The sequence below is a fragment of the Papaver somniferum genome, chromosome 3 (assembly GCF_003573695.1).
Source record: "Papaver somniferum cultivar HN1 chromosome 3, ASM357369v1, whole genome shotgun sequence".
Taxonomy (NCBI): Eukaryota; Viridiplantae; Streptophyta; class Magnoliopsida; order Ranunculales; family Papaveraceae; genus Papaver; species Papaver somniferum.
In genome coordinates this window covers 115,663,909-115,684,947 of record NC_039360.1, presented here as the reverse complement: position 1 = coordinate 115,684,947, position 21,039 = coordinate 115,663,909, and positions in this window count along the sequence as shown.

Below are 21,039 nucleotides of genomic sequence, written 5' to 3'. Positions count from 1 at the left end.
AGTGTTTGACAATGATCATCCAGTTGAGAACGATAAGAGAACAACATAGAAAATCAGAGAAACACTTTTCCCTCAGTATACCTGAGTACATCTAACTCTGTCAGGATTTTTATTGAGAGTGAGTTTCAACCTTGTGATTAATTAGCACAAATATGATTCTTGAGCTCATTAAATGAACGCCGTTTCCGGTTAAACCTCTTCTTCCTGATCTTTGGAGGAAAAACATTATGACATGAAAATTTATCATAAAACTTACTATCATCAAGATATGACGCATAGTGTTGATTCTTACCTGAAGAATTTAGGCCAGAGGGAATTGGCAGCCCGTTGAAAATTTCTTTATATCCTTCAATTATCGTTTTTAAGTTGTCTTCCATTCCTCCAATTCTGCTTTCTTCTTCTGGTACTTTTTTCACATCATGTACAACATTATCTTCCTTTTTGAAGGAAGAAAAACCATGAGTTCTTCTTGATCGAACAACATTCTGGAGTCTGTTAAATTCTTGAACATTTGAAGAACACCTCGAACTAACTTTCCTGGTAGAATACACAGGGTAAGTACTAAAACAATTGGTTTAGACATACGAATGTCAGTTACACCTTTGAGAATTAAATCTAAGGTGTGCTGAAGACGACTAAAGGAATTGTTATTCAACCTAGATTTCTTAGTTTGTTCAACATGACCTTTTGAATCACAAAAGAGACATACTTTCTGATCACCTGAGTGATTAGAAGGAACAAACTCAACACTACTGTTGTTGGGAAACTTCTTCCTTCCATGTGATGTGGATATTCCTTGATTAGAGGAAGACACAGGCACATCCTTTTTGACAGGAAGGATTTTGATTTTGCTTCTGGAACTGATTCTTTTACAGTTAAATCAGGAGCAATTGATACGGTGGACTCTTTTGAACACTCTTGAAAGGAGAGTTTACTTAAGAGTTGTTCAATTTTCAAAGCATCCTTTTTGAGATTTTCCTATTGAAGAATCTTCAAATGAGAGTCACGCTCACGAACCATACCAGCAAGGTCATTGACTTTGAGCTTCAACCGATTGACATTATCAGCCTGAATTCTAACAAGTTTTAGAATTACTGCACTCTCTTTGGCTGCATTCTTTTCATCTACGGAGTCGAACTCGTCAGTAAGGTAGTCAGGAGAGTACTTGTGAATGAACGTATGTTTCCTTTGAACACAAGGTTCTATATTCGAGATTGAAAAATCTTTATTTTTAATAGACTTTAAGGAAACATAACTTTTATTTCTAGTGATGTGTTTATCAGAGACAATATCGTCCATCCTCAGATCGCTACAAACACAGAACTTTAATGTGTTTGCCTGCTCTGATACCAATTGAAAATGCGGGGGTCTAACAACCACACCCAAAAATTCGTTTGGCAATCTAAGAGGACTTACTCCAATACACTTTATAGAGAATCAACTAGACAGTCAGACTCAATCTAGAGTACAATACATCAAAGAGTTTAATATCTCTAAATCTTAATTCAATCAACAATCAGCAAATAGAAATTTGCGAGCCCGATTGAATATAAGAGGAGTAACTTGAACGGTACCAAAGACCAATGTTCAAGTGTCAATCAATGTAAATCAACAACCAAAGGTTGGATATTCTAATTGATTGATCTTAACGCATAACCTGTTATATTTCAATTATATAACAAAATATAATGCGGAAAGGAAATAACACAGACACCGGAATTTTGTTAACGAGGAAACCGCAAATGCATAAAAACCCCGGGACCTATTCCAAATTGAAAACCACACTGTATTAAGCCGCTACAGACTCTAGCATACTACCAATTAACTTCGGACTGGACTGTAGTTGAACCCTAATCAATCTCACACAGATTCAAGGTACAGTTGCGCTCCTTACGTCTCTGATTCCAGCAGGATACTACGCACTTGATTCCCTTAGCTGATCTCACCCACAACTAAGAGTTGCTACATCCCAAAGTAGAAGACTTGATAGACATATCTGTCTCACACAGAAAAGTCTATAGGATTGAATAAATATGTCTCCCACAGAAATACCCAAGAGTTTTTGTTCCGTCTTTTGATAAATCAAGGTGAACAGGAACCAATTGATAAACCGAACTTATATTCCCGAAGAACATCCTAGTATTATCAACCACCTCACAATAATCTTAATCGACTAACGAAACAAGATATTGTGGAATCACAAACGATGAGACGAAGGTGTTTGTGACTATTTTTTTATCTTGCCTATCGGAGAAATTAATCTTAAGCCAATCTTATGATTGCACTCAATCACGATAGAAACAACAAGATCAGATCACGCAACTACAAAGAGAATAGTTGGGTCTGGCTTCACAATCACAATGAAGTCTTCAAGTCGTTAACCTACAGGGTCTCGAGAAGAAACCTAAGGTTAAAGGAGAATCGACTCTAGTTATGCAACTAGTAACACACATGAAGTGTGGGGATTAGTTTTCCCAGTTGCTAGAGTTCTCCTTTATATAGTTTTCAAATCAGGATTTGCAATCCAAGTTACTTTGGTAACAAAGCTGTAAGGACCCTCAAGCTTGTCAACGCTATTAGACCAGTCAAGAGACGACTAAGCCGCTAATAACTCGGTTAATTAGAGACGAACGTTAATTATTAGAAATTAATCTAACAACAATATAGATACGAAACTAGCATCGCTAGATACATCTCGAAAAGTTATGCGCAATGGACTACTCAAACGTGTAAATCGGATATTAGACGAAGAAGTTTTTATCAGATTAGTGTGAAGGGAAAAATAGTAAACTTTGCTTGACACCGACCTGGCTTCCCTTATCCAAGTCAGTGGTGCCTCATTAATCTCGTCGGTCTTATCCCTAGTTGATAGGATAACCTCTCATTTCTTCTTCATTCTTCTTCTGTTATTCTTTTCTCTTTCTTCTCCGGCGATTTAGAGGATAAAACCTCTTATGAGTTTTTCCTTAGAAATTAGTAGAAATGATAGATCGAGAAAGGGGTTGCTGAGATTGTAGACTCAATTAGGTTAAAAGTTCTTGTAGCTGGGATTGTTTGAGCTTCAGAAGATGATGATAGAGTTCTTACTGAAAACCGAGGTTAAAGTTCTATGTTTTGAGATAAAGAAATCAAGGGCAGTTGAAGACTCGGATGATAACCCTGGTGATCTTGATGTTGGTATTAAGTCGAGTTCTGTTTTCAACTCAGAGAATTGAGGAAAAGGTAATTAGGGTTTTTAATTTGATTTCCTTTTTGCTTATGCGAAATTGAGTTCAATTTAGTGAATTGTTTCATGGGTATGTGATTGATTATAGTCTAGGTGGTCGTATGAGATTTAATTTGGGTTTCTTTAGGAGATCGAGTTTTATAGAGAAATTAGGGTTCATGTGTTTGAGTGATAGATGAAGAAGATTTTGGAATCATACATGAGTAAAGAATTCAGAGATGTGTTTCCGTTGTGATTCATGTTGTTGGTTAAGAACATGATGGAACTGTTGATGAAATTAGGGTTCTTGATCTTATTTGAAGAAGACGAATTGGCAGTGATAGTGGTTAATTCGATTGATGATAGAAATTGGGTATAAGAGAATTTGAGATTCTTATTTGAGTTTCAGATGATTATGGTGGTTTGATAATTGTGTTGGTGGCTAAAGTTTGGATTAAGTAGTTTATGTAGTATCGTAGTTAAGTGTGTTAATTGTGGGTTGCAGCTGCACTTCAATGTTGCGAGTGGAAGTGCAGATCATGTAAGGTAGTTTGGATGGTAATGAAGGTGAAAGTTAAATCCCTGATAGTTGTGTTGCAGATTAGTGATAGTAGTAGATAGGGATGGTGGTGTTATATGATGCAAGGAAGAGGCCTGAGGTATATGCAGTTAAGTTGAAATAAAACAAGAATGGATATGGAGCTACAGAGTTGAGTTGTGTAGTTACATATGGTGGTAATTGAAGTGTTTCAAGACTTAGGTGATGATGTTGATGTTATAGGGAATGTGTTTGAGTAAGATGTAATGGCCTTGCAGACCTGGGGGTGATGATGCTATAATATGGTGGTGATTTCTGAGAAAGATGGAGCTAGTGACATGACGTTACTGTGGTTTGATTGAAGATATTGAAATAAGAATTGTCTTGATACTGAAATGGTTGGATTTTGATTCAAGCCTGGTAAATAGGTTAATAGAGATTTTATGTTTGCACTTGTGTTGTGATGCATTAGGATGTGTCTTGCTCTGTTCTGCTCTTTGTTAGCTGAGTTAGTTGTTTGACTTAGATCTGGTTATGTCTGACTCAGTTGGTCTGACTGAGTCGACTCACCTGATTCAGCCTATATGACTGAGTCGAACCGTTTGACCTGATCCGTATTTGAATCTTACTTGACCGAGTTAACCCTGGACTTTGACTTGAAGTGGACTGTTAATTGACCCCATTGACCGTTAGGGACTGTCGCCAGGCCTTAGATAAATGGACTTGTTTAGTGGGCTTGGGCTTAGAAATAGTTTTCCGATATATTGGACCTTATGGTCTGAGTTAATCTTTAGTTCCTTATGGACTTGTAATTTTAACCAATAATTTATTGAAATAGAAACTAGTGTAGAAGACTTAAGTCTAAAATTTATAGATTCCATTATAAAAATTCATGTAAGAAAATTATACTTTCCTGTTGGATAGAACTTAAATCATTATAGTTGGGTCTGGCTTCACAATCCCAATGAATTCTTTGAAGTCGTTAACCTACGGGGTCTCGATAGAAACCTAAGGTTAAAGGAGAATTGACTTTAGTTATGCAACTAGTAACACACAGGAGGTGTGGGGATTAGTTTTCCCAGTTGCTAGAGTTCTCCTTTATATAGTTTTCAAATTAGGGTTTGCAATCCAAGTTACCTTGGTAACAAAGCATTCAATATTCACCGTTAGATGAAAAACCTGATTCAACCAAGCTAATATCTTTCAACCGTTAGATCGAACTTAGTTTGTTACACACAAATGAAATGTACCCTCATTTAGGTTTATGTAACCGTACCCAAACGTGTACACCATGTTGGTTCACAAATAGTTAACCGAGGTTAGCCATATGATTACTCTCATATCAACCTTGTTCATATAAACCATAACTAGTTCAAATGACTCAAATTAAACTAGTTAAAGAACACAATTGAAGCAAAATCGTTTTGATTCACTCAAATCAATACATGAACATTATAGCCACGGTTTGCAAAGATTGCATTCTTTATTAATAAATGTTTAAGTTCATGTACACAACCGATTTTAGAAAGTAACCACTTAAGTATGCGTACTTAAGTAACCGGATTTGGGTTTGGTTTGGTTTTCAAACTCAGCAGAAATTCACGGACGTGAACTTTCCGCCAGTATGCGTACGAGTACGCGTACTTTAGGTAACCGGATGAGTTTGGTTTGGTTTTCAAACTCAGCAGAAATTCACGGACGTGAACTTTCGCCAGTATGCGTACGGGTACGCATACTTACCCAGTCTCCTTCAACCATTTTGTATACACACAAGTATGCATACTTTTGGTTCCCATTTTTGGACTTATACACTAATGTAACACACTATGCTCATATCCAAAGATGGTTACAAGATTCTAAACTCTTTATTTCAATCATTGAAACATTCTTAGAGGATGACAATAGATGTTTTCACAAACTATTAGCATCAACAAAATTTTCAAGATATTGAAATAATCATTATCGAAACATTCCAAGCCTACATCAAATGATTGTATCACACAAACCATGTAAGACGTTACTCGGCAATTTTCTCATGATATAAGATGAGCTTGGTCGAAGCGAAAGCTTACCAACACAAATTTCGAGAAATATGTAGCGAGATATACTCAGCTCGAAATCTCAAATGTGTATTTAGAAAACTATATCATAACACGACTTATGTCTCAATATAGAAGATAAAGTAGAAATAGACTTTCCAAGTGATAGATGAGTTCAAGTCTCCACATACCTTTTGTCGAAGAAGTTCCACAAGCTCCCCTTAGTAGTTCTTGTTAGAGCATTGCTCGGTCGAACTCGCATGCGTTGCTATCTCAAGCATGTTTATCAATGTTAGTGTTCAAAACTATAAGTCTTGATTTCTAGTCTACTATAGCAAAGGTCTCAGACTAGGATAGAAAGTGTAGTTGAGCTCAAGAAATCCATGGCAATCATCATACAAGACGAAGGACTACTCAAGGAACCGGTGGATCTTCATCGACTAAAAGGTATGTGGAGACTTGAACTTATCTATCACTCAAAAGTCTATTTATCTCCTATCTTGAGACAAAATTTGTTTTGCTATACAGACTTAGATTATACACATTTGCTATTTCGAGCCGAGTTTCTCTCGTCTATCTATTTCTCGAAATATGTGTTGGCAAGATTTCGCTTTAGACAAGTTCATCTTTACCTAGTGACGAAAGTCATGACAAGTTTCAATCACTTTGAAAATTGCTTACTTTGATGAAAAATAGTTTGTGAATAACAACTATAGAATATCAACGTCCTCTAAGAATGTTTCAATTATTGAAATGAGAGTTTAGATTATATAACCATTGGAGGATATAAGCATTATTGTGGTAACACATATAAGCATAAGTCCTTATTCCTTGAACCAAAGTTTGCGAACTTTGTTGATCAATAGAACCGGCATGGTGGCGTGAGCCAAGTCCGCGAACTCAGTCCGCGAATTAGGGGAAGTTCTCGTCCCGAGAAATTCTGTTGGAGTTTGTAAACTCCGTCCGGGAACTTAAGTACGCAAACCCAGTCAGCGAACTTGAGTAGGTTATATCTAAAAACGATGTTTGTGAACTTATTCTTATATAAACTAAGGAATGCAAATTGCAAAACGTGGCTATATAGTTCATGAACCGATTCGAGTGAATCAAATCGTTTTTGCTTCAATTGTGTCTTGTGAAGTTACATAAGATTTCCTTGCAATTGAACAACTCACTAACTAGTTCATTTGAGTCACTTGAACTAGTTATGATGAAGAAGAATATGGTTGATATGAAAGTGATCATATGGATAACCATTTGGTTGACTATTGTTGAACCAACAAATATACAAGTTTGGGTACGACTACACAAGCCTAGAAACGTGCATTTCATTTGTGTGTAACAAGCTAGTTTTCGATCTAACGGTTGAAAGATATTAGCTTGAATATAACCAGGTTTTCGATCTAACGGTTGAAAGATATTAGCTTGAATATAACCAGGTTTTCATCTAAAGATAAACCCTGATTTGAAAGACTATATAAGGGGGAACTCTAGCAACTGGGAAACCTAATCCCCACACCTTCTATGTGATACTAGTTGTGCTAAGATAGAGTCGATTCTCCTTTAACCTTTGGTTTCTTCTTCTAAACCAGGTTAACGACTTAAAGACTTCATTGGGATTGTGAAGCCTGACCGATACTACTTTATTTTAGTTGTGTGATCTGATCTTGTTGTTTCTATCGTACGAGTACAATTGTAATAATTGGCTTGAGATTGATATCTTCGATAGGCAAGATATAAAAGAAATCAAAAACACTTCGTCTCATCGTTTGTGATTCCGCAATATCTTTTTTCGCTGCGTCGATTAAGATTATTGTGAGGTGATTGATAATACGAGGCTGTTCTTCGGGAATATAAGTCCGGTTTATCAATTGGTTCCTGTTCACCTTGATTTATCAAAAGACGGAACAAAACTCGTAGGTATATTCATGGGAGACAGATTTATCTATTACCATAGACTTTTCTGTGTGATACAAATTTATTTATTAAAGTCTTCGATTTTTGGTCGTAGCAACTCTTAGTTTTGGGTGAGATCGGCTGAGGGAATCGAGTACGTAGCATTTTGTTGGGGTCAGAGACGTAGGAGCATAACTTTTCCTTGGATCAGTGTGAGATTTATTGGGGTTCAACTACCGAAGTTAATTTGGAGTAGGCTAGTGTCTGTAGCAGCTTAATATAGTGTATGTTCAATCTGGACTACGTCCAGGGGTTTTTCTGCATTTGCGGTATCCTCGTTTACAAAATTTTGGTGTCTGTGTTATTTCTTTTCCGCATTATATTTTGTTATATAATTGAAATATCACAGGTTGTGTGTTGTTCAATCAATTAGAATATCCGACATTTTAGTTGTTGATTTAAATTGATTGACACTTGGATATTGGTCTTTGGTACCATCCAAGTTATCTCTCTAGTATTTGACAAAGACTCGCAGATTTCTATTTGCTTGAGTATATATCAAATCGTGGAGATATAAACTCTTTGATATATTTTTTATCTATTTTTAGTATGACTGTCTAGTTGATTCTCTAGAAAGTATATTGGAGTTTGTCCATACAGATTGCTAAGCGAAATATTGGGTGTGGTTGTTGTACCCCTACTTTTTTCAATTGGTATCAGAGCAGGCAAACACGTTAAAGACCTTACAAGTCTGTGTTTGTAGCAATCTGACTCTATGGACAGAAGTGTTATCTCAATAAACGTACCACCAGTCTTCGATGGCTCTAATTAATTGTGGTGGAAAATTGCTAAGCGAGATTTTCTTCAAGCACGTGATTTTCAATCATGGGTATATGTTGTTAATGGCTATAATGTTCCCGTCGTGGCAGATGGAGATGTAAACGTTCCCAAGGATATTGGTGAATATACCCCTACCGAGATAAATGCTGCAAAGAAAAATTTCGACGGTTTGAATGCCATTATACATGCCATTACCCCAAATCTTCAGCACCATATGTCAAATTGCACGAGGTCTAAATATGCGTGGGATATCTTAGAAACCGTATTCGAAGGTAACTCCAGTGAAAATGAGGCTAGGCTTCAAAACCTTAATTCCGATTGGGAAAACCTTCGTATGACAGATGAAGACACATTTGATGAATTTAAGCACAGAGTGTCTGAAATTGTTAATGCATCTTTTGCATTGGGTAAGACTATTCCTGAAAAGGACATTGTGATGAAAATTCTCAGATCGCTGCCATCTAGATACGACTCTAAGAAGCATGTCATCTTTGAGGAAAATAACCTTGATAATCTCTCTCCAGAAATACGCTGGTTGGGAAGCTTAATATCTTTGATCATGAGCATTCATCCAAAACTAAGGATGTTGCGTTCAAAGCACTAAGGGAAACTAAATTACTTGATAAGAGTAAAAAAAGTGTATATCTCTGAAGATGATCACTTTGAGACAGATTCATCAGATGAAGATCTTGACAAGTCAGTTTCGATGATTACAAAACAGTTTAGGAATCTTCTGTTGAAGAGAAGTAAACGGTTCTACAGAGATAAGCCTAAAGCATCAGTTAAACCTCATAATCGTATTCCTCCTAAAAACAAAGAAACAGATGAAACTGATGATGAGGATATGCCTCAGTGCTTTAAGTGTAAGGGATTTGGTCATTTTGCAAACGAGTGCCCAAATCGTAGAAAATACACCGGAAACAAAGGTCTTGCTGCAACTCTTGATGAAATGTCTGACAATTATGATTTTAATGAAGAAGATAAATAAAGTGTTGCACTTCTTAGTGAAAGTATTGATTTTGATAATACATGAATCTCGATATTCTTTCAGAAGAGAACCCAACTAATCTGGAAGAAAAAATTGACCCATTTCTTGGAAACTCTGTTTGTAATGTTTCACGTTCCACCATGTATCTAGCTGCGTGCACATCTCAGAAGCCTGACTTTTATTCCAGTTTGACGTGCTCGTATTGTTCTCTAAAAGGGTCATGAACTTTCAAAGTGTTACAAGTACAAACACCAATTGAGGTACGTCAACAAACTTCAACGAAGAGCAAATCAATTAGAAAATTAGCTTAAACTTGCTCAGAAGACCGCTGAGGTATGTAGGATTTTATCCTCGTCTAAGAAGTTAGTTTCCAAGGATAAACCAAGACCATTAGAGAAGAAAGTATGGTCGAGTCGTTTTGATAGACAGAGGTCTGTGGATTCCTCTCAAGAGGAAAATGGTGGACAAATTGTTGTTCACCACAACGCAACTTGATTGTGTTGTTTTGGAAATCTTGTCTCATGTGCCTGATCAAAAGAGACAATGATTTTGTACCTCTCAGGCTTTAGGAAAAGTTTTTTTTTCTTCTTTTCTTTGTTTTTTTCTTCCCTGTCTATCAACAAAGGAGGGTTACTAGTTATTATCGACAATTCTATTCTTTATAGGGTTGTGAGTTGGACGTGTACGAACCTGTTTAAAGGTTTCGAAACCCTACATTCCTTTTTCCTTCCTTAAAACCTCTCTTTATCTCAAGACTACTTGTTGAGCTCAATTTGTGATTTCCTCTCACAAACCCATACGTTATGGATACTCCAAGCATGATGTCTTCTGATGGAAAAGATGTTAATATGATTGTTAAGCCATCAATCATGAAGGAAAAAGAGAAATCTCAGTTATCTCTTTTCTTGAAAAGAAAGAGAAGGAATGTGAAGAATCCAAGAGTCGTTCCTTCAAATTCTCAGAAGTTTTCTGATGTTCTTGAAGAGTTGAAGGAGATGTGAAAGGAGATTCAACAAATAAATGCTTTTGTGTATAAGACTCATGAGATTCAGAAGGACATGGTTCGACATCATCAGCCAAGAAGGTTTATTGATATAAACTCCTACCTTAATGAACCTTACGCCCCAATGGTTGTTGACGACAAGGAGTTCGGGGACGATAAAGAATTCTTCAAAGGTCTTATTTCCTAGTAAATCTTCTATTTTCTTGTTTTTGTTAGAAGAATAACTAGAGTTTGGAATAGCCATTATTGTGATTTCACATAGCTATGTCCAACGTTTTCATCTTCATGTTTTTAGATTTATTGGTTTAAATTCTAAATTTGTTTGGAAGATGATTTTTGCAGTATTAATCTTTATGGTTTTATATATTGCAATACTGTTATGGGATATGTGTGTTTACGTCCGTGAACTATGATTGTCCCATACCTTGTCAAAAGTAAAGTCTTTCGTATGTCGATATGCATGTATTGATAAAAGAATGAATAGACTTTTGACAAATACAAAAGTTAAGCCTATTATGTCAATTATTGATGAAAGATAAGTTAAAATCTTTTGTTTGCAAGGATTATGTCTATTGAATGTCGTTATGTGAATAGTGATGGAAAATAGAATGAATCCTTGTGTATTTCGCAATATTGATCTTCCCTGATCCATATTTTATTTATTACTGCGAGGCTCCGTAAAGTGTCTTATGTTGAGCATTAAACGACCAAGTTGGCTATTTTTATGATTAGCTTAGTCGTTGTTCCGCTAGATACTTTATGTCGAGCATATTCAACTAAATTAATCATCTTGTTTGGTTATTTAGTTGTTGCTCCGTAAGTCTTCTTATGTTGAGCATGACCAATTAAATTGATTACTTTTGTGATTAGTTTGGTTGTGTATTTCGATTAGATTAATTATGGGTTTTCTTGTGATTAATCTAATTGTATATCTTTGAGTATCCATAAGTTTACTTATGTTGAGCATTTTTCGATTAAATTAATCATGGGTTTTCTTGTGGTTAATTTAATTGAGTATGTTAGATTCAAATTCATACTCGTATGTGATTTGTTATGTCCAAAGAAATCCTTCTTTTCTTCGAAATTAAGGTCGCTTTTGTTGTTCTTTCGGGAATGACATTTTATGGGGGAGAAATCTTAATTGAACTTGTGCTTAATTGCCAAATCTTTATGGGGAGTGCGGTTGTGGAATATTATAGGGGTTATTTTGTATCTTTATAAACTCCTTGATGAATGCATTTAGCTTCGGCTTTATGATTGCATCTAAATAAGATGATATGTGTTTCTTTCTTTTGGTCATGAAATGTCTCTTTCAGAAATTTCATTAGGATCCCGTACTTGTACCTTTGCCAATTTTATTGACAAAAAGGGGGAGAATTAATATGTAGTTCACACTACAAATACATATGGTTTTCGGATCATTATGTAAGGGGGGGTAGTTTCCATGTGAGATGGAGTATTGACTAAGGGGGAGTGATACATATCACCATAGTATTGTTGTTGAAGTTGTGATACAATTGAACTTTGACGCTATGTAATGGTACTATGACACTGTATAACAATGATTGAGAACTCTTGTTTTCTCGTTGTTATAGTTACGGATTTTCAACAACCATGATGATGAACTTACAACCTTTGGGATCATTGGACTACTTGGAAGTGACGAATATTTCGAGTAATGTTGAAGATTAGACATGTGGAATAGGATCTACAGAAGTTAATTTATTTATTTTTTGTATTCCATATGTATTGATAGTTTTGTCACTAAAATTGACAAAGGGGGAGATTGTTAGAGAATTGCTCGGTCGAACTCGCATGCGTTGTTATCTCAAGCATGTTTATCAATGTTAGTGATCAAAACTATAAGTCTTGATTTCTAGTCTACTCTAGCAAAGGTCTCAGACTAGGATAAAAAGTGTAGTTGAGCTCAAGAACTCTATGGAAATCATCATACAAGATGAAGGACTACTCAAGGAACCGGTGGATCTTCATCGACTAAAAGGTATGTGGAGACTTGAACTTATCTATCACTCAAAAGTCTATTTATCTCCTATCTTGAGACAAAAGTCGTTTTGCTATATAGACTTAGATTATACACATTTGCTATTTCGAGCCGAGTTTATCTCGTCTATCTATTTCTCGAAATATGTGTTGGTAAGCTTTTGCTTTAGCCAAGTTCATCTTTACCTAGTGACGAAAGTCATGAAAAGTTTCAATCACTTTGAAAATGGCTTACTTTGACGAAAAATAGTTTGTGAATAACAACTATAGAATATCAACGTCCTCGAAGAATGTTTCAATGATTGAAATGAGAGTTTAGATTATATAACCATTGGAGGATATAAGCATTGTTGTGGAAACACATATATGTATAAGTCCTTATTCCTTGAACCGAAGTTTGCGAACTTTGTTGATCAAGAGAACCGGCATGGTGGCATGAGCCAAGTCCGCGAACTGACGGAAGTTCTCGTCCCGAGAAATTCTGATGGAGTTTGTGAACTCCGTCCGAGAACTTAAGTCCGCAAAACCAGTCCACGAACTTGAGTAGGTTATATCTAAAAACGATGTTTTTGAACTTATTCTTATATAAACTAAGGAATGCAAATTGCAAACCGTGGCTATATAGTTCATGAACCGATTCGAGCGAATCAAATCATTTTTGCTTCAATTATGTCTTGTGTAGTTACATAAGATTTCCTTGCAATTAAACAACTCTCTAACTAGTTCATTTGAGTCACTTGAACTAGTTATGGTGAAGAAGAATATGGTTGATATGAAAGTGATCATATGGCTAACCATTTGGTTGACTTTTTTTGAACCAACAAATGTACAAGTTTAGGTATGGTTACACAAGCCTAGAAACGTGCATTTCATTTGTGTGTAACAAGCTAGTTTTCGATCTAACGGTTGAAAGATATTAGCTTGAATCTAATCAGGTTTTCATCTAACGGTGAATATTGAATGCTTTGTTACCAAGCTAACATTGATTGCAAACCCTGATTTGAAAGACTATATAAGGGAGAACTCTAGCAACTGGGAAACCTAATCCCCACACCTTATGTGTGATACTAGTTGTGCTAAGCTAGAGTCGATTCTCCTTTAACCTTTGATTTCTTCTTCTAAACCAGGTTAACGAATTAACGACTTCATTGGGATTGTGAAGCCAGACCGATACTACTTTCTTGTAGTTGTGTGATCTGATCTTGTTGTTTCTATCGTACGAGTACAACTGTAATAATTGGATTGAGATTGATATCTCCGATAGGCAAGATATAAAAGAAATCACAAACACTTCGTCACATCGTTTGTGATTCCACAATATCTTTTTTCGATGCATCGATTAAGATTATTGTGAGGTGATTGATAATACTAGGATGTTCTTCGGGAATATAAGTCTGGTTTATCAATTGGTTTTTGTTCACCTTGATTTATCAAAAGACGGAACAAAACTCGTAGGTATATTCGCGGGAGACGGATTTATCTATTTCCATAGACTTTAATGTGTGATACAGATTTGTTTATTAAAGTCTTCGACTTTGGGCCATAACAACTCTTAGTTGTGGGTGAGATCATCTAAGGGAATCAAGTACGTAGCATCCTGCTTGGATCAGAGACGTAGGAGCATAATTGTACCTTGGATCAGTGTGAGATTGATTTGGGTTCAACTACAGTCCAGACCGAAGTTAATTTGGAGTAGGCTAGTGTCTGTAGCGGCTTAATACAGTGTATGTTCAAACTGGACTAGGTCCCGGGGTTTTTCTGCATTTGCGGTTTCCTCGTTAACAGAATTCTGTTGTCTGTGTTATTTCTTTTCTGCATTATATTTTGTTATATAATTGAACTATCACAGTTTGTGCGTTGTTCAATCAATTAGAATATCCGACCTTTTGGTTGTTGATTTAAATTGATTGACACTTGGATATTGGTCTTTGGTACCATCCAAGTTATCTCTCTAGTATTTGATAAAGACTCGCAGATTTCTATTTGCTTGAGTATATATCAAATCGAGAGATTGAGATATAAACTCTTTGATATACTTTTTATCTAGATTGAGTCTGACTGTCTAGTTGATTCTGTAGAAAGTATATTGGAGTTTGTCCATACAGATTGCTAAGCGAAATATTGGGTGTGGTTGTTGTACCCCCACTTTTTCAGTTCTTCATCTTCAAATGATGAACGCCGTGAAAACTAAGCTCAACTACACAATCTATGTCCTAGTCCGAGACATCTATAAATATGCTAGAAATCAAGACTTATAGTTTTGATCACTAACATTGACAAACATGCTTGAGATAGCAACGTATGCGAGTTCGACCGAGCAGTGCTCTAACAAATGTATTTTTTCAACAAACCGATTTTAGAACTTAACCCACTCAAGTATGCAAACGGGTACGCATACTTAGAGTTCCGTACTTGGTCTGGGTTCGCTATTATGCGAACGGATATGCATACTGTCGTACGTGACCAAACTCAGTTGAATTCTCGGACTTGAACTTTTAAGCCGATACGCATACGGGTATGCATACTAAATTCCCGGACTTCAACTATCAAACCAGTATGCATACGGGTATGCATGCTATGGTTCCCGGACTTTGAATAACTTGCAACAGATAACATACAAGTACGCATACTGTGATATATCCAATCAATGGTTAATCGTTTTAAACTCCATGTTAATCATTGAAACATTCTTGGAAGACGGGAATAACTGTCTCACACAAACTATTAGCTTCAAAGTAATTTTCAAGTGATCAATAGATCAATACGAAACATTCCGAGTCTACATCAATTGACTGTCTCACACAAATCATGTAAGATGTTACCAGGAAATTTTCACATGATCATCTTTTGACTTTCGTCAAGAATAAAGATGAACTTGGTTAAAGCGAAAGCTTACCAACGCATATTTCGAGAAATATGTAAGCGAGTTAAACTCAGCTCGAAATATCAAATGTGTATGATATAAAGTATATATAGCTATACGACTTTTGTCTCTATAGGAGATAGAATAGAAATAGACTTCTGAGTGATAGATGAGTTCAAGTCTCCACATACCTTTTGTTGATGAAGTTCCACAAGCTCCCCTTAGTATTTCTTCGTCTTCAATCGATGAACGCCTTGAAATCTAAAACTCAACTACACATTCTATCTGAAAAGACGAGGCTACCCAAATATACCTCAATCTAAAACTTTTCCACTTATAAGTCCTTTATCCGAAAGTGATTGTCTATAGACTGAGTCGAGTCAATACAACTAATCAGTTCACACTTCGTGTAATCGTCTATGGATACGAGATCGAGACAATACGACAATAAGAAAACTTGTGTGATTGGCTATGGATGCAAGATCGAGACAATACAACAACGAAGTATGTTTACTTGACAATAAGTTCGAACTTAACCAAACACAATAGGATTTCTATCAAGTAAATAGGAATTAACGTTTGTGTAGTTTAATTTAAATTATAATAAAGACAATTATAATTGCGGAAAATAAAAGTATATGACACAACAAGATTTTGTTAACGAGGAAACTGCAAATGCAGAAAAACCCCGGGGCCTTGTCCAGAATTGAATACTCTCAGGATTAATCCGCTATACAAAATCAAACCAACTTCGTATAGTTGAGACCAAGCAACTAAACCTATAGTTCAACTAGTTTCGTCTGTATTCCCACGCCTCCGACTTGTAATAAGTCACGTACTTTGAACAATTCCCTTGGTTCGTATTCCAAACAGTAAAGGAACAACAAATCTGTTCGGTAACAACTCTTTTCAACCAAGTGATATGAGTTCGACAAAAACCTCTTCCGTTTATCCCAATAAACTCCTTTGTCAGGTCCTTAGATCTATCCAATAACAACTACCAAAGTAGTTCTCAAGATTTTGTAATCAATACTTTGAATCAGAAAGAATTGTATTGATGCCGATCTACTCAAGTAATCAATCAAATCTACCACAAGGATAAACCGATTATAGTTGGATCCTCTTTACCCGAAACAAGTATCATGCACACCAAAGATTATGAACCCAAATCAGAAATCTTCTTCGTCTTCAAATCTTCTTAGATCTTCAATAAACACATGCACACAATCAACTTGAATCTCTTGTGATCAATCACACACAGAGCGGAGTCTGTTAACAATGGATTATCACAAGACGTATTTATATTTATAAACAGTCTAAAGATCCCCATCGAAAATTCGATCTAGTTTGAGTGAATCTTATATCAGAAGACAAGATTCTCAAGCATAAACAAACTAGGTGCAATCAAAGTTCAACAAACGTTAGTCAATCAAATCAATCGAAAACAAAAGATAAACCGCAATTATCTAGTTTCCCACCAACGGTACTAACAGATCTTCTCAATCCCAAAGAAGTCTTTAAACCGAGCGGCCGTAAGAGATTTCGCCTAATTAGGTTACTTTCCTCTCCGAATAGGCGGCTCCACCAGTAACAACACAACTAGGTAGTTTTCCTGGCTCTGAGAATTAGTTTTCTCGAAATGCAAACTTCAATATTTATAGACCAAGGAATTTCCAAAACCGAAAATATTCTTAAGATATGCAATATATTCCAAATTCGGTTTCCAAAACTCCTGGAAATGCTTTGTCCAAATATTGACCGAAATCTCTTAGAAAATCTCCAATTAGTAAATGCAGATTACTAATTTTTATTTTCCAAATATAAAATTAAAAACCTTAATTAAAAGATTCTCAATTTATTTTCGATCCGGGATTCTCCTTTAGCTATTAAGGAATATCTTTGAACAATAAAAGATAACCATTACTGTACGTGTTCAAAGTATGTCGACATCTTTACTTTGTAAGTCCTTTTTCATACTTACAATCTTGGAATCGATTTGCCACATTTAGAAACAAGTTTAGAATTGGTACGTCTGACTTCCAAGAACTATGTGATTGATTATCCTACATGGGTTTCACGGTTCTACCAAAACAAGTTTCAGTTCTACCTCCATGTGGGTACTAGAATTAGTCACGCTAGTTACCAAAACTTGGTTACCTAGGTACTAGGATCGGTTCCCACATATATATGGTATCTAACTTGTATTTGTTGCCCATGTCCATAGGATCGGTTCCCAATATCTAAAAATGTGTTGCACCTCTTACAAGGATCGATTCCTCTCTTGTGATCGGTTGCACCTCTTACTAGGATCGGCCCCCCTTTGCCTAGAGTTGGTCATACCAATTACACCAAATCGATCATACCATCTCGGATGATTACCTAAGATCGGTTTCACTAATAAAAGTCATACCAATACAAAAGTCAGGCCTTGTGAATAGTTTTACCAAGAACATAAGCAAGTCACGAGCGGTTATACTAATCACACATATTGGTAGTTCAAAAGATATGCAATGAATAACAATACCAATAAGCCTAGCTATTTCCCTTTCGATTAACAAAACAAGTTCATGAATTTACTTCCTTTAAACGAATGTAAAACATTGTTTCCTAGGATGAAATCTTCACCTCTTACCCATACATAATCACAATAGCATTCAAACGATTATGTCGATGTCTTATATACGAAGTTCAAAAGATAAGCGTTATACTTCGTATTGTATTCCTTAATACTACGTCTAACTAGAGTATAATCATTCATAGATTCGCAGTTATTTTTCAATACGCACGACTTGAAAGTTACGTTAGGGAATGAAACAGTTCAAGTCAAATATTACTAACCTCAAGTGGAAGGATGATGTCGTCGTTGTAGCTCCGTGCTTCTTCACATTCTTCAAGTATTCATGTAATACTTATAATGTCTCATATATTAATACTTTCAAGCTAATCTATACGAAGTTGACTCTAGTACATAATCAAACGACTCTTTAAATGAGTTTTGGTTCACTAAAATATGACAACCAAACCTGACATACCAACGCTTGGTGGGTTCAACCGAGATATGCTCTAACAATCTCCCCCTTTGTCAATTTTAGTGATAAAACTCTTACATACACTTGATTCCCAAATTCAACAGCACAATAACCTGTATACATTCAATCCATAAATGTCGACGTTGACATTATAATAACAAATCCAATACTCCCCCTAAAGGTAAGATAGGTAGATTTTCAATCTGCACGTCTTTGTTATTTCCATTATCATATGATATGCTACTACCCCTTAGTTTATGCTTTGCTCTTTCGTTAGATATAACGTTTAAGCACCATTGTCCTTTCCCTTAGTGATATCAATCAATATAAATCAATACCAATATCACTTGTTTACTCCATATATTTCTCCCCCTTTCTGTCGCAAAATGACAAAGATACGAGCAAATAAAGGACAAACCGAAAGGATCTTACAAATCTCACAAGACTTGCAACCTATAAGAGTTAAGCACGAGGGTTCCACACACCATTTTTGATAACCAATATGAAAACCGAAACTAAAAAGTATTTTTGTTTTGATATGTTACCAAGGAAACAATTGCTCGAAGCAATTTTCCCTAATAGTTTAGCAAACCAAAAAATCGACTAAGCACCTTAGTTCCTTTGCTAAACCGATTGTACAAATACAATCGCTTGTTCGATAAGACCAAAATAAAGATAACTCTATTTTTCTCATCAAGTTCTAATTATCCATATAACTTAGACCTTTCACTTTTAAACAAGACAAGTACTAGGTTACTTAACTAACATTTCTTGTTAAGGCATTCGATTAGACTTGAGTAACCGAAACCTCCACTTCGATAAGTCTAACTAAGATCAGAATTAACTTAGTTTCTCTTACCTGGAATCTAATTGGACTAAACAATTCATCCTGGAACTCTTTCGTTTTGTTAAGCCATAAACGGTTCATACAAACCAAGTAAATCAACTTGCATAATTATTTACCTCAACCGGAAGCAATTAAAACAACATAGACATTAAAGCACCACAATTGCACCAAAATTTTGTAAGCCTAAACGATTGATACCAAACAATAAAGCAAGATAACAATAGTTTTTCTTAACCAGAAACAATTGAATCACACACACATCCATACACAAACAATGGAATAAAATATCAATTGTACCGAATATTTGTTAAGCAAAAGAAATAAATATACTCAATAAAATCAGGCTTTTCTTAAACAGGAAAACGATTAACTAACAAAATCGTTACCTCAAATTTCGCCTTTTCTCCAATAAATGTTTGCATCTTCTTTCCAGGGAGAATTGATACCGAAATATCATTATGTTGTCATCCTTATGCAAAACAAAAAGAATAACTACAACCAACCTTTACCAGAGAAAGGTTGAAAACCGGTTTTAACTATTGCAACCAAAAGTTGAAAACCCCGAAACACATATGCTTTTATGTTAAACCAAACGATTCAACATATTGTGACTTTTTCAGATATTGTTTCAATCAGAACCCCTCATGATCCTTTGATAGTGCCTACCAACATGGGCTAGAACTTAATCCTGATAAACCAAATAGTCACCCAAACCATAAGGGTTCACAAAGATCGAATATTAAGGTCATGAAAATCGAAATCAAACATCCCATACACATACATAGCAATAAGATAAAGCATTCAAGCACATGCTATGTAATCAAAACTATCACAAGAAAAATTATAAACCAATAACTTTATTCATAAATAGGATAGTTTTATTCATAATAGATTTTACACAATTAATGAAAGAAATCAAAAACTGATGTCTATTTTGTTTGCAACTTAGTCCTTCATATCAGTGTTAAATGAAGGCAGATTATTACTTTCAGTCTTCAACTTGTGAATTTCTTCAAGTAGAAAACCTTGTTGCTTGACCAGAATTCCTTGCAGGTGAGAAATTTTCGTGAAGGATTCTGCAAGAGCATGTAATTTTGTCTTTGATTGAAGACAGAAGTGTGTCAATGCTTCAATACACTGATCTTTCTTCAGCATATTCTCTCTTTCCTTCTTGCTAATCCAATCTCTCTTTTTGATTTTACTCTTAATATCAAGAGAAGATGCAGACTTGTTCTTAAGTTGATCTTTCTGATCTAGCATCTTACCAAGAGAAGATGTTGGATCCAGACTAATGGTTCGGACAAGGAATGACCAAAGAAGGAGACTGATCTTTTTATATTTTTCATACTTCCGAAAATATAATATTCCTAAAAATACGAATATCTTAAATATTTTCAAACACTAGATTTTGTTTCCATAATCTACACATAGGTGCCTTGATTTTTCTTTTTCCTTACTCAAAATTTGGCACACATGATGAGGAAAGAATTCTAATACCGATCAGGTGGTATTAGTATGAGATTTTCTCTCATTATGGAATTTTGAACAACCAGAGTGTTCTTGATCTAGTATCGTATGAGAAATTCTCCTCATGTTACCTCGAACTAGCTAAGTGTCTTGAGATTGACTTGAGTTGCCTATGCAACTTTTAACAATTCTGTTTTTGAGACAATTTTTATATCTTGTCTTATTTTTCCCTTTACCATTAGATGATTTAATAACATCGGAAGACATGTCCATGGGTAAACTAATGGAGGAGGAGGGAATAAGACTGACAACTAATGCAATAT